The sequence below is a fragment of the Lissotriton vulgaris genome, chromosome 5 (assembly GCF_964263255.1).
Source record: "Lissotriton vulgaris chromosome 5, aLisVul1.2, whole genome shotgun sequence".
NCBI classification, from domain to species: Eukaryota; Metazoa; Chordata; class Amphibia; order Caudata; family Salamandridae; genus Lissotriton; species Lissotriton vulgaris.
The window spans coordinates 199,871,283-199,883,452 of NC_141693.1; the positions used below are offsets into that span (position 1 = coordinate 199,871,283).

General features: G+C 47.4%; 1 protein-coding gene across 1 annotated transcript in view; it reads left to right on the forward strand.

The window, feature by feature from the left end:
* The window catches only part of ENTPD2 (ectonucleoside triphosphate diphosphohydrolase 2), a 267,411-nt gene that overhangs the window by 219,628 nt on the left and 35,613 nt on the right, over positions 1–12,170 (forward strand). The gene's annotated exons all lie outside the window — the stretch shown is intronic.

The window sequence follows — 12,170 nt, forward strand, 5'->3', positions numbered from 1 at the left end:
GAGATGTACCTAGTTTAATTTTTAAAGTAAAGAAGTGCACTACAGCTACAGACTCCGGACAGCTGCACACTGCCATTGCAGGGATAGCCTTGCAGCTGAGCAGGGACTCACACACTACAGCTTTTGACTCCTCTCAAGCCAGTTCTGTTCTCTGTAGATCTTGCCGGGCTGTAATGATGGTGATAGCAATGTTGAGTGACTGGCAGCCTTTCTGTTGTAGTGTCTGTCTCCCATGGGTCATGTTATGGATTCAATCAGGGCCTCCTCTCCAGACTGTGACAAATGTACATGACTGAAGGCCTTCACTGGTAAGGGTTAAGTTCAGATCCTTCTGGCCTGCTGATTATGTCCAGATGGGCTAAAGGGGGCGGCCGCAATTAGGTAAAACATCCTTCGCCGAGCCCACCAACCCAAAGTGAACATCACAGCACACCAACATAAGTGCGTTGCACGGCGCCAACATGACGACAAAGGAAAAATGCAAACTAAGAAGTTTTCATGTAAATTCACCCACTGGTGGTAGTGAAAAGTGACAACATCCCAAAAACAGCTGCAGGACTATTGATTACACAGGCCCAATAACACATGAATCACCACACAGCACTCCCTAGGCTACTGTTTACCCAAAGTCACCAGTCAATTGTACTGAGAGTCACAAAAAGAGATAGTTTACTAGCGACACAACCAAAAACTTTGCAAAGAGAATAGTACATCTTAACCCCTTCCATGCTCATGACGAGCTCAGCTCGTCATCAGCACAGCTTAACTGTGCCTCATGACGAGCTGCATGACACCAGCAAAATGGCAATTTCCAGCACAGGGGAAAAATAACCACAGCAGCGATGTGGTTAAAGTAGTCGGATTTCTAGCTTACCTGACTGGAAAACGGATTGCAAACCGCTAATAACACTGTCTGTGCGCCATTAGCACATGGTTTAAGCCAGTGCAGGTGTAACTGGCAGTCCTTCACTGCGGTTTCTAGACCTCTCCTCAGGGTTCGACTCTGTCCATGCAGACCGGTCGGTGCTACGTGTAACTGTGCTGCCACCCGCAGAGGCGCAACTAGAGCCACATTTCGGGGGGGGGGCTAAGAAAAAATTTCGGGGGGGGGGCTGAACTTTAATCAGTAGGCAGAGTGGAGCGCAGAGTCGAGCTGCAGGGGCTCTTACAAGGGCTGAAACAATAACAATGCCTAATTAACATTCAAATGGTCTTTAAACGACCTGTGAAACGTTCGGGTGCGGCTGTGTGTGTGCCCAGGATCTGTCTCATCCCGGGCTGCCACACACGACGGGGGCGGCTGAAGCCCGGTGAGTTCAATTGGTGTTGCGCGCCTGGCCACCCGCACCCTCCAGGGCCTCCCGGCGACTGCGTCTCTGCCGCCTCGGTGTTTCTAAAGTCAGACTCCTGACAACAGCTAGCTCCTGGTAGTGAATGGGCTCTGGTCAGGGGCGTAACACAGGCCCACGCAGCCCCTGCTGTGTGGGGGGGGGGGGGCTGGCTCCAAGGGCCCCCCTTGGCACTGCACTCTGGCCGGAGGGCTCCTGATTGAGCCCGGAGGGGGCCCCTCTAAGTACCGTGCAGGGAGGCTCCCTCACTTTTCGTTACGCCAGTGGCTCTGGTTCCCCACAATGAGCGAGGAGGGTGACGACTGTCACGATCCATAGCAGAATACTACAGCGAAATGTACATGCAGGCCTCCGTCCTAGACATTGTGACTGCGGGAGCGGGCAGCGACATAGGGTGCACCTCAGACTGTTGTTGGCTGGTGGGGCAGGAAGAGGAGGCTAACAACGCAATGGCGTTCAGTGAGGAACTAATTGGGACAGCTCTTAGCCGTAACTCTCTCCTTTGTAATTCTTAATGTGATCACATATTATTTACAGTGTCTACCAACTTACACAGGCACCCATTTAATGTATGTTTGAAGCCACAGCGGCTCAACGCAGTGCAAGCATGCGCAGGAGCTAGCTCTCTGCGCACTTCCGTTTGGAATTTTACTTAAACTGTGTACTGCGCTCGCGCACTGCAGGTCATGTAACTCACCTATAGGCGTGTCTCTGTGACACAAGAGTCTGTTAGCGTTGACTGGGCAGTAACCATAGGGCACAATCAGACGGACACTCGTGATTCAACACCTACATGGCCCCCCTGGAGGATGTGGTCATCCCCTTTGGGATAAAAGCCGTCACATATGCTGACGACACCCAAATGGTTGTGTCCTTTTCCCTTGAAGGTGAAAAGATAAAAAAACCTTCATGATTGTCTTGAGGGAATCTATGATTGGATGTCCACCTCAAGGCTAAAACTTAATGGCTCCAAAACAGAGCTCATGCTGCTGGGACATCAAATGTCGCCTCTTCCCTCCGCCATGTGGCCCTCATGCCTAGGTCCCCTCCCTCAGCCCAAGACGGAACTCAAGAGTTTAGGCTTCTGGCTAGAACATGATCTATCCATGAAAACACAGGCTAAAAAAACTGCCGGAACCTGTGTTGGCCTACTCCGCTCAGCCAGGAAGATTCTCCCACTACTCCCTGCACTTTCACAAAAACTGCTTATCCAGGGCCTGATACTGTCTAGGTTAGACTATGGCAATGCCCTCTTCCTGGCGGCTCCAGAAGCTACCGTTAATGTTCTCCAAAGAACACAGAATTCCGCTGCTCGGATGCTGACAGGAACACCCCGGAGATCATCGGCTAGACCAGCACTAAAGGCACTTCATTGGCTGCCGATCCGAGAAAGAGTCATATTCAAGGCCCTATGTACCACCCACAGAGCCTTGCAAAATCTAGGCCCACCTATGCTGAAGACCATGCTTTACCCTTACAAACCCAACAGGTCCCTCCGCTCCTCTCAAAAGAACCTGGCCACAGTCCACAGAGTAAAAAAAGCCCGCACTGGAGGACGCCGCTTCTCGGTCACTGCTGCCACTCTATGGAACGCCCTACCAATCCATCTTCGAGCCGAACCCAACTACATGAAATTCCGGAAACTACTCAAAACGCATCTCTTCCCACAATAATGTTCCCCCTTCCTTTTTGTGGTCCTTTTGCCCCCCCCCCCCTTTCCCCTCAGTTGTATATGCAATCTCAGCGCTGGGACGCTCTCGGGCAGCCATGCGCTATATAAATCCCGCTTTCATTTCATTTCATTTCATTTCATTTCATTTCATATCAGTGCTGAATGCCGTGGTGCATAGGTTACATTATAGCCAGAGTCAGCTCAGCTGAGTCGACCCCCAAGCCTGCGTGAATCGCGCACTGCCACTAGTTTGCCAAGTCAGTCACACAGAAGTGTTAATTAGAGCAATCCACTTCATAGCTGAGGAGGTGCTAAAAATGCGTGACTTTGCATTTCAGTGCAGGGATGCAGAACACTGCACTGAAATGAATTAGTCTAACACCTGATGCGTGGTACTTGGCAGGGCTGCTCAGTTGTGGATAGATTTGCGGATAAATGTTTGTGGATGCTGTCAGAAAGTGAAATCCCTTCGCCCATCGATAAATCAACGCTACGACTTGCCAGGACTATGACTGGGTACATCTTGTCTACATTGCCGAATTAAACCCTCCCCTCTTAACAGCTCCTGTGATTTACAAGTCACTTGTTTGCATGATTGGCAAGGTCAGCAAAACATTCCGACTTTCTTAGTGGTCCCAGTGCGGTAAATCGAATACTGAGAAGTGCCGGTAATCTCCCATTAAATGTATTGCAGCACCGCTAAGTGCTTCTACCCTCCCTTTCAAATTAAAGAATTGCTGGTACTCGGAACCAAAGAGTACCTGTCCATTCAAAAGCACTATTTATTCTTTCATCTGAATAGCCCTTCATACCCCACTGCGAGTTGCCAGAGAGCATTATGGGATAGGTAACGTGCTACGCCGGTCTTTTCGTGTCCTTGCTAGCGAAGGGTGAAGGAACGCCAGGGTGAACTTAGCTCCCTTCTTGCTATACGTTACTCTGCAGGTTTTTGGGTGAATAACGAAATACTTTTTCCTACGACACTTGGAAATAGCAAAAGGAAGGTATGAATCTCCTTATTAATTATAGAAACTAAACGTTGCCAGCTAGTATAGGACGGACTCAGGCAAGATGTCCAGTGCGCGAGTGAACATTTGTCTCCATTTTAGAATTAGTCTTTGGCGCCTCCAAGTGGTTAACATAGTAATTTGCACCATTAGCAATGTTATAAAGCACGCGTTATTGTGCTCATCTCAAACTTAGACACAGCACCACCTTTTTCTTACACAACAACTTTTGACACACATTTGCTTGCATGGCTGTTCAGAATTAGTTTCTCTGAAACCACATTGCTTAGAGTGCAACTTCGTACGCGCACTATCTCGACACCTTGAACATTTAGTACAAAGCCTAAACACACACAAGAGGATGAATATCAGAAATTCACATCTCCGTGATTGTTGTAAGGGATTCACAGCTCCGTGATTGTTGGAAGGGTGAATAGTATTTGTGAGAAGTGAAAAAAATGCTAGGGTATAGTTGTCTGTTGATCATACGATCAACACATGAGCATAGGACTCTGTGCTGCCATTCTGTGCTTATATGGTCCCATTTTCATTTCCAAATATACCTACAGTGCTCTCATATTGTCTTGTAGTGGAAGATGATGGCCATTAGGAGCCAACTGATTTATTGCTGCTTCTCCACTACAGGACATCTCCAGGAAGCCCTCATGTCATCTGCTGTGACGTGCAAACCGATCTCTTACAGCCACTTGATGCTGTCATTTCAGTGACAGACTAGTGATGAGAAAATAACAATTCAGAAAATTTCAGTATCTTCTGAAAATCTCTTTCTTTCTGTTTCACTTTCTTTTTTTAATGGGTCTTGACGGAGTAGAGGTTCTGAACAGTTTCAACAGGTGTCACACTGAGACTGGGCTGGCAAAGCATCAAGAGAACCATTCTCAATCTTTTCAAAGAGGTTGGCATGTGTGTGCCTACCATTAGCTTCTTTACTGTGGCTTGGCTGTTCGATAGAACACTGACCTGATTTGTTACAATTACTCTTCAATAACAAAATGGTTGCCATTTTGTAAATGACTCCAAACATTATTTTATTTCTATTTCACAATTAAGTTTTGACTTAAGACCTCCTGGACCCCACACCCCATTCACCGACGTCCTCGCCGACCACATCGCACCCCACGCCCTTGCCACTTTGGACTACATACTACTCGGAGACCTGAAATTCCACCTGGACAACCACAGTGATCACATCACCACCGCCCATCACCACCGCCCTCTTGGAGAACCTCACCAACATAGGCCTGAAGCAACTTGTCTCCACCCCCACCCACACAGCAGGACACACACTAGACCTGTGCTTTCCAAAGTGTGTGTTGCGACACAACACTGTCGCCTCCCATGCTTGGGTGTGTCGCGCGACGATGCAGGCTGATTAGGTTGAATGCTCTCTTGGGCTTCTGCCTTCAGTGACGTAGTACGGCGTACGTGGAGGAAGAGGAAGCGTTATGCGAGCTTGAGCTGCGCTCTGCCTTGTTCCCTTTGCGACGCAGTGACCATGGAGCCCAGACGCACAGGTAAGGTACATTTTCAATATTTTAAAGCTTTCCGTAGAGTGAGGATAATTACACACTCCATGTTTTTAGTTATGTGAGATTGTGACAGTAGCCATATCGCGGAGGTTACTAAGGTACTGACTCTATCAGACTCACATGTATTGAACAAACGCAGTGTTTATTTGATGCATAAAAGGTTCTGAAACGGGATGTAATTGTGTCTGTACATACGCTCCTTTGTGCAGGTGACGGGTGCTCGTTTGTTTGTGTGTGTCTGAGTGGATGCCATGATGTTAGAGAGCGTGGCTTGAGTGCCATGGGCGTCCGCAGGGGGGGCAAGGAGGGGCGCTTGCCCCCCCCTGGAGAGACCCTCCTTGCCCCCTCTGCAGACGCCCATGAAAACCTTGACTTCAAGACGGGGTTCTCACTCTCTTTCCTCTCCTTTCTTTTATTTGCTTCCCTGTGAAATGGATCCAAAAAAGAAAGACGCTTTTGCTGGAAATGTAGTATTTTTAAGACATTTTAATGCCAAAATGCAGCATTGGGAATAAAAGGCTAAAAATATGATAACTAAATAAAGTAAGACAGAGCGGTAGCAAACTGGCCAAACTGATTTTATTCACACCGAAACACATTAGCGCCACTTTTACAGAGTTTGCCAGTGAAGCGCTATTTTTGTTTTCTTGTCCTTGTTTTCCCTGGACTTGAAACTAGTGCACCAATGACCACCTCTGCCCATTGATTCCCTCACTACCACCCTTTAACTGTGCCCCCCAAGTCTCCATAACCACTCTCTCTCAGATTCATTTATTTTGACTTACAGCGCCACTCATACCATTGTAGGGTGTCAGAGCACTTTACATCAAAATGTGTGGATTGGAAAACAAAATGTGTGCTGTGGCTCTGCGTCCAGGGATGTGGTCTTTTTACCATACTGCTTACGTTTTGTAAGGATATAAGCAATGGCCTTTGAAATGGGTCCATTCAGGGCCCTGTAGTTGTGTCCTTAACTTTTCAGGCAAAAGCACTCACTGATTTTCTGAATAGTGAGTGAAAAAGCATTAAGGTAACCATGTTGTTCCTGCTTACATTTCCCATGGTTTGCTAAATTTGGCATTCCCTATAAGTGTTTGCATTTTCCAGGATGTTTTTTTTTTTTTTTGTAGACCGCATATTGCTCTTGTCTAGTGCGTAATTTAAATTGAGCCGCATCCAGGTGTTTATAGCGGGCAACAATTGGGTTGTAGTTGAAGACAGTCGGAGTTTTTCTCAGTGGGGCAGTACGGTGTTCAGTGGGGGAGAGGATGTGGCACTATGGTCAGAGCTGCTGAATTTGGAACTGGTAACCAGGTTCAGCCTTAATAACCTGCCCACCAGACCACTCTCCTGAGAGAGCACAATCGCATGCTAGACCTTAGAAGGCTTCGCAACACCTTAGAAGTCCTGGTGTCTTCGCACCAGCAGGTGGACCATAGCATGACAAGTGTAGGTTAACCTTCAAGGCTTGTCCACCACTATCCATACTGAAGTTCACCTTCAGTCTTGCAGGCAGGCCTATGAAGCAGCACACCCTACAACAACAGTCACTGCGGTCACAGGACCCTTGAGAAGGGCCAGCTCTAGGGCGGTGCAACCAGTGTGACCGCACCGGGTGCTGACTTTAGGTGAATGCAAACAAAACAGGTGATGGACAGAATGTGGATCAATGTCACACATTCACCCCAGTCCAAAGATCTGGGCCCAAATCCATTGTTTTTTGCACTCCACACCACCCTGGGTTAGACAATGGCGATATGCAAATCAGCTCTGACCCTGTGTCCCATGGGAACAGTCCAGTCCGAACTACAAAAGCCATGTCCTTCCCAGAACGGAATCAAGCATCCGAGGACCGGACCGGTTTCGAGGTAACACCTCATCAGCCCGGCTAGCTTGACTCCAGTGGTGTGGAGTGCCTGGGACCCACGTCTGAGCATCCCCAGCGCACTTATGGCGGCAATTGCAAACAAAACAGGTGTAGTTCGGACTGGACTGTGGGTCCCAGGCACTCCACACCACTGGAGTCAAGCTAGCCGGGCTGATGAGAGGTGTTACCTCGAGTCCGGTCCTCGGATGCTTGATTCCGTTCTGGGAAGGCCATGGCTTTTGTAGTTCGGACTGGACTGTTCCCATGGGGCACAGGGTCAGAGCTGATTTGCATATCGCCATTGTCTAACCCAGGGTGGTGTGGAGTGCAAAAAAACGATGGATTTGGGCCCAGATCTTTTGACTGGGTTGAATGTGTGACATTGATCCACATTCGGTCCATCATCTGTTTTGTTTGCAATTGCCGCCATAAGTGTGCTGGGGATGCTCAGACGTGGGTCCCAGGCACTCCACACCACTGGAGTCAAGCTAGCCGGGCTGATGAGAGGTGTTACCTCGAAACCGGTCCGGTCCTCGGATGCTTGATTCCGTTCTGGTAAGGACATGGCTTTTGTAGTTCGGACTGGACTGTTCCCATGAGGCACAGGGTCAGAGCTGATTTGCATATCGCCATTGTCTAACCCAGGGTGGTGTGGAGTGCAAAAAAACGATGGATTTGGGCCCAGATCTTTTGACTGGGTTGAATGTGTGACATTGATCCACATTCGGTCCATCACCTGTTTTGTTTGCAATTGCCGACTTTAGGTGAAGGCATCATGTTTGCAAGTATATTATGGTTTTAAAAACGCTTGCTGTTTCCTTCCTGGCTTCCAGCAATTTTCAGCAACAATAAAAATGTCATGATGACTCTGGTGATTCATGTTCTTCCTAGAGAGAGATCAGAATTTTGTCTAGTGGAAGTTTTGACTCATGGAAAGGTAGCTCAGATGGTTAATGTACTGGCTGCAAAGAACATGCGCCATGCAGATCACAAAGTGCACATAATGTAAATAGGTTAGTGGGCTACTGCTTTTGGCAGAGATCCTTTTGGTACTTGCAGTTTATAAGTTAAAATCCTAACTTAGAACAGTGAGCTATTAACTGTCATCTAAGAGCTGCATACAAACTGTAAGGTATAAATTCGAGCGTTATGTTCCCCCCCTATCCCCCAGTCTTTGATTATCCTAATGTCCCAAAAAGTGTTTTTTAGGACAGAAATCAATTCTGATTATTAAAGAGAACCCCCAACCATGGTAATACGTTTTAAATTCTGGGTATTGTGTTTCTCCAGACCAATCGCTATAAAACTATACGGGCTACTAGTATGGTTGTCATGTGACTCCTACACCTTGTAGTCCTTAGTCTTATGTAACATTTTCTATACAGTGATTTACACACATATTGATTGTCTCTGTGTAATGTGTGTGATGTACAGTGCTCTGACACCCTACAATGGTATGAGTGGCGCTGTAAATCAAATTAAATGCATCTGAGAGAGAGTGGTTATGGAGACTTTTGGGGCACAGTTAAAGGGTGGTAGTGAGGGAATCCATGGGCAGAGGGGGTCATTGGGGGGAACTAACAAACATTAATGCACAGGACACCACCAGCGCTATGGCTGGCCCTGCCCTTGAGGCCAGTCTGCCTCACCCAAAGGTACCTCCATTGGCCTTGTTTCAGCAGCAGTAGCTGCAATTTACCAGGGATTGGCAATGCAGGATTTGCATGCACACCAAACTAAGTTCACAAACTTCAGTCTCCCTGCTTCATTCACAAGCCCTTTTAACATGTGCTGCCTGCTGTGGGGCCACTGGAATTAATTATGCAGCAAAGGATGACAACATTATGCCGTAGTGTTGACTAAATTATACATAAAAAAAAGGCTGCAGCGTAATGCAGTATATTTTCAGATATTTTATTATTTTGACGTGTGTACACATGCTAACAGTCTCTGGAAAGATTTTGCCTTATTAGTACCAGTGTAACATACAAATGCAGCAGTGAGAAAGGTGACCAGTCAACCTTTACAATAGGCCATCCACTCCGCAGCAACAAAGTAACATTTTATATTAAATTTTGATTGTTTGATATACAAACAATTTATTAGTTTAAATGGTCAGATCATGCAGCAGATCTTGCATTATGAGGCAAATATGGCAGAGCCATAATTTTAGAGAAAACCTTTGCAAACTAGGATATTTTGCCATTCATGTTTGAACTGCTGTTGTTGAAAAAGGGTGAAGTGCTGATGACAGAAACTCCATGGCTCGGAGATAAAGTGCTTGTGTTTCCACATTTTATCATATTTGGTACATTCTGTGATTAGAGGCATATCCCACTTTGTGAATAAATTTTAATGTCAATAACTCATTATAACCTTAAATAATCATGTGTATCCATTGGTTGATTAAACTGGGCAGTGAAATGCCAAACAAATACTAAAAATTGGGATATCTGCGCATTCTAGCCACACCTCTGGCTCCACCCACAGATTACCTGTTCTCCCCTGAGGCGGAAGCCGGGGGCTTTTCTTTTGCTAAAGCCATTTCCAAACCTTTACTGTGTGAGAGTGTATGAAATTTTGCCTTGAACTGTTTGTGTGGTGATTGACGACCTTCTACAGTTACGCTGACCGGCTTATTTTAAAATTGTATATATCTTAATCGTGAGCTTTTAATTACCGGATACTGACCGCCTGCATGTTCTGACGAGATCTAGTCGTCACAGGGGTCCCGATCATCAGTCCTTTACCGGTGCAGCCGAGCGCAGCGCTCTCGCCGGCTGGGCAAAACGGAACCGCCATCTTGGGGGGAGGCAGGGTAGCGTTCCAGCTCCTGGACGCCTCCCGCCCTCCCTCACTACATAAGGAGTGCTTGTGTTACAGCATTCAGATTACCTGTTCTCCCCTGAGGCGGAAGCCGGGGGCTTTTCTTTTGCTAAAGCCATTTCCAAACCTTTATGAAATTTTGCCTTGAACTGTTTGTGTGGTGATTGACGACCTTCTACAGTTACGCTGACCGGCTTATTTTAAAATTCTTTTAATTACCGGATACTGACCGCCTGCATGTTCTGACGAGATCTAGTCGTCACAGGGGTCCCGATCATCAGTCCTTTACCGGTGCAGCCGAGCGCAGCGCTCTCGCCGGCTGGGCAAAACGGAACCGCCATCTTGGGGGGGAGGCAGGGTAGCGTTCCAGCTCCTGGACGCCTCCCACCCTCCTCCCATCCCCCAGCTGGACATGGATATAAGGAAGGGGCTTTCCCATCCGCGCAGCGGACGGGCGCAGCGGGCGCGCCGACGGCGCGCCGAAGGCGCGCCTAAGGCAAGCCCGTCTGCGCCCGTCCGCGCCGGACCCGCGCCCAGCGCCAGTACCCCTGCCCCTTTTGCCTCTAAAATATGTTGGTCCTCACAGCAACTGCGTCACCTCCGTCATGCTATTTGTGTTCCCTCTACCTGCTGCAATACCGCTAACCTCGAAAATGCTGCCTATTCCTGCCCTCAATGTAATTTTTCCCTTCCCTTGGTATCTAAAGCACCGTTACGTCACGCAATTATCAATGAACTGCCTCCTACCATATTAAAGGCCGCACTACTCAATTGCAGATCTCTCCCAGCCCATGCCCATGACATCTGGCTATCTCTTGACACCCATAATTGGGATTTATTGTTTCTTACCGAAACATGGATTAAGGACTCCTCCTATCCGGACATCACCTTGGCTACTCCCCCTGGCTACTGTCTCTCTTGCATCAATCGAGACAATTCTAAGACAGGAGGGGGTCTTGCGATTGTCGCTAAATCCCATCTTAAATTTAATTTGACAAAAATCCCCAACCTTGGCCTTATTGAAGCCGCTCATTTTACAATAATGGACCCTGCGGGTACCATCTGTGCAGGCATACTAGTCTATAACCCCCCTGCGGTTACCTCTTCCTCCCTGACCACCTTGATGCATACTATTGCTGATTTCTCGCTTAAACATCCCCATTTCACTGTTTTAGGAGATTTCAATATTCACGTCGATAATCCTGCTTGCACTCTTGCATCCTCCCTGTTAGATACCTTACAAGGTCTCACCCTGCCCCAATTGGTAACCGGTCCGACCCATATAGCCGGTCATACACTTGACCTCATCTTTTCTAATCTTCCCTCTCTTTCTACCTTTTCCCCCATCCCTCTGACTTGGACCGATCACTTTCTTATTCCTTTTTCTTTCTCGACCCCTTCCCCCTCCTCCCCTATTCCCCTTATTCAAGGAACTAGACGCAAATGGACCAAAGTCACCTGTGTCTCCCTGGATGCTCATTTTCATTTTCACCTTAAACAGCAAAATGACCTCGATTTTGAAACCTTGAGACTGAACTCGTCTCTCTCCGATGCACTTGACTTGGTTTCCCCTCTTGCTCCTGTTACCTCCTTTAGATCCCGTCCCTCTGCTCCCTGGTTTTCTCCTCTGCTACGCGAAGAGAAGAGTAAATGCAAGCGGTTGGAACGTAAATGGAGATTCAATTACGATCCCTCAGCCAAATTGGCTTACAAATCTGCCCTGAATGCATTCCATAAACTTAAACGCTCCTCAATGAGAACCTACTTCTCCAATCTTATTCAGCAGGCGCAAAATTCTTCAAAAACTCTTTTTTCTATTGTAAAAGATTTTGTTCATCCCCCTGCGTCAAAATCCCTCTGTACCCCCTCACAAGATCTTTGTAATGGATTATCTGATTT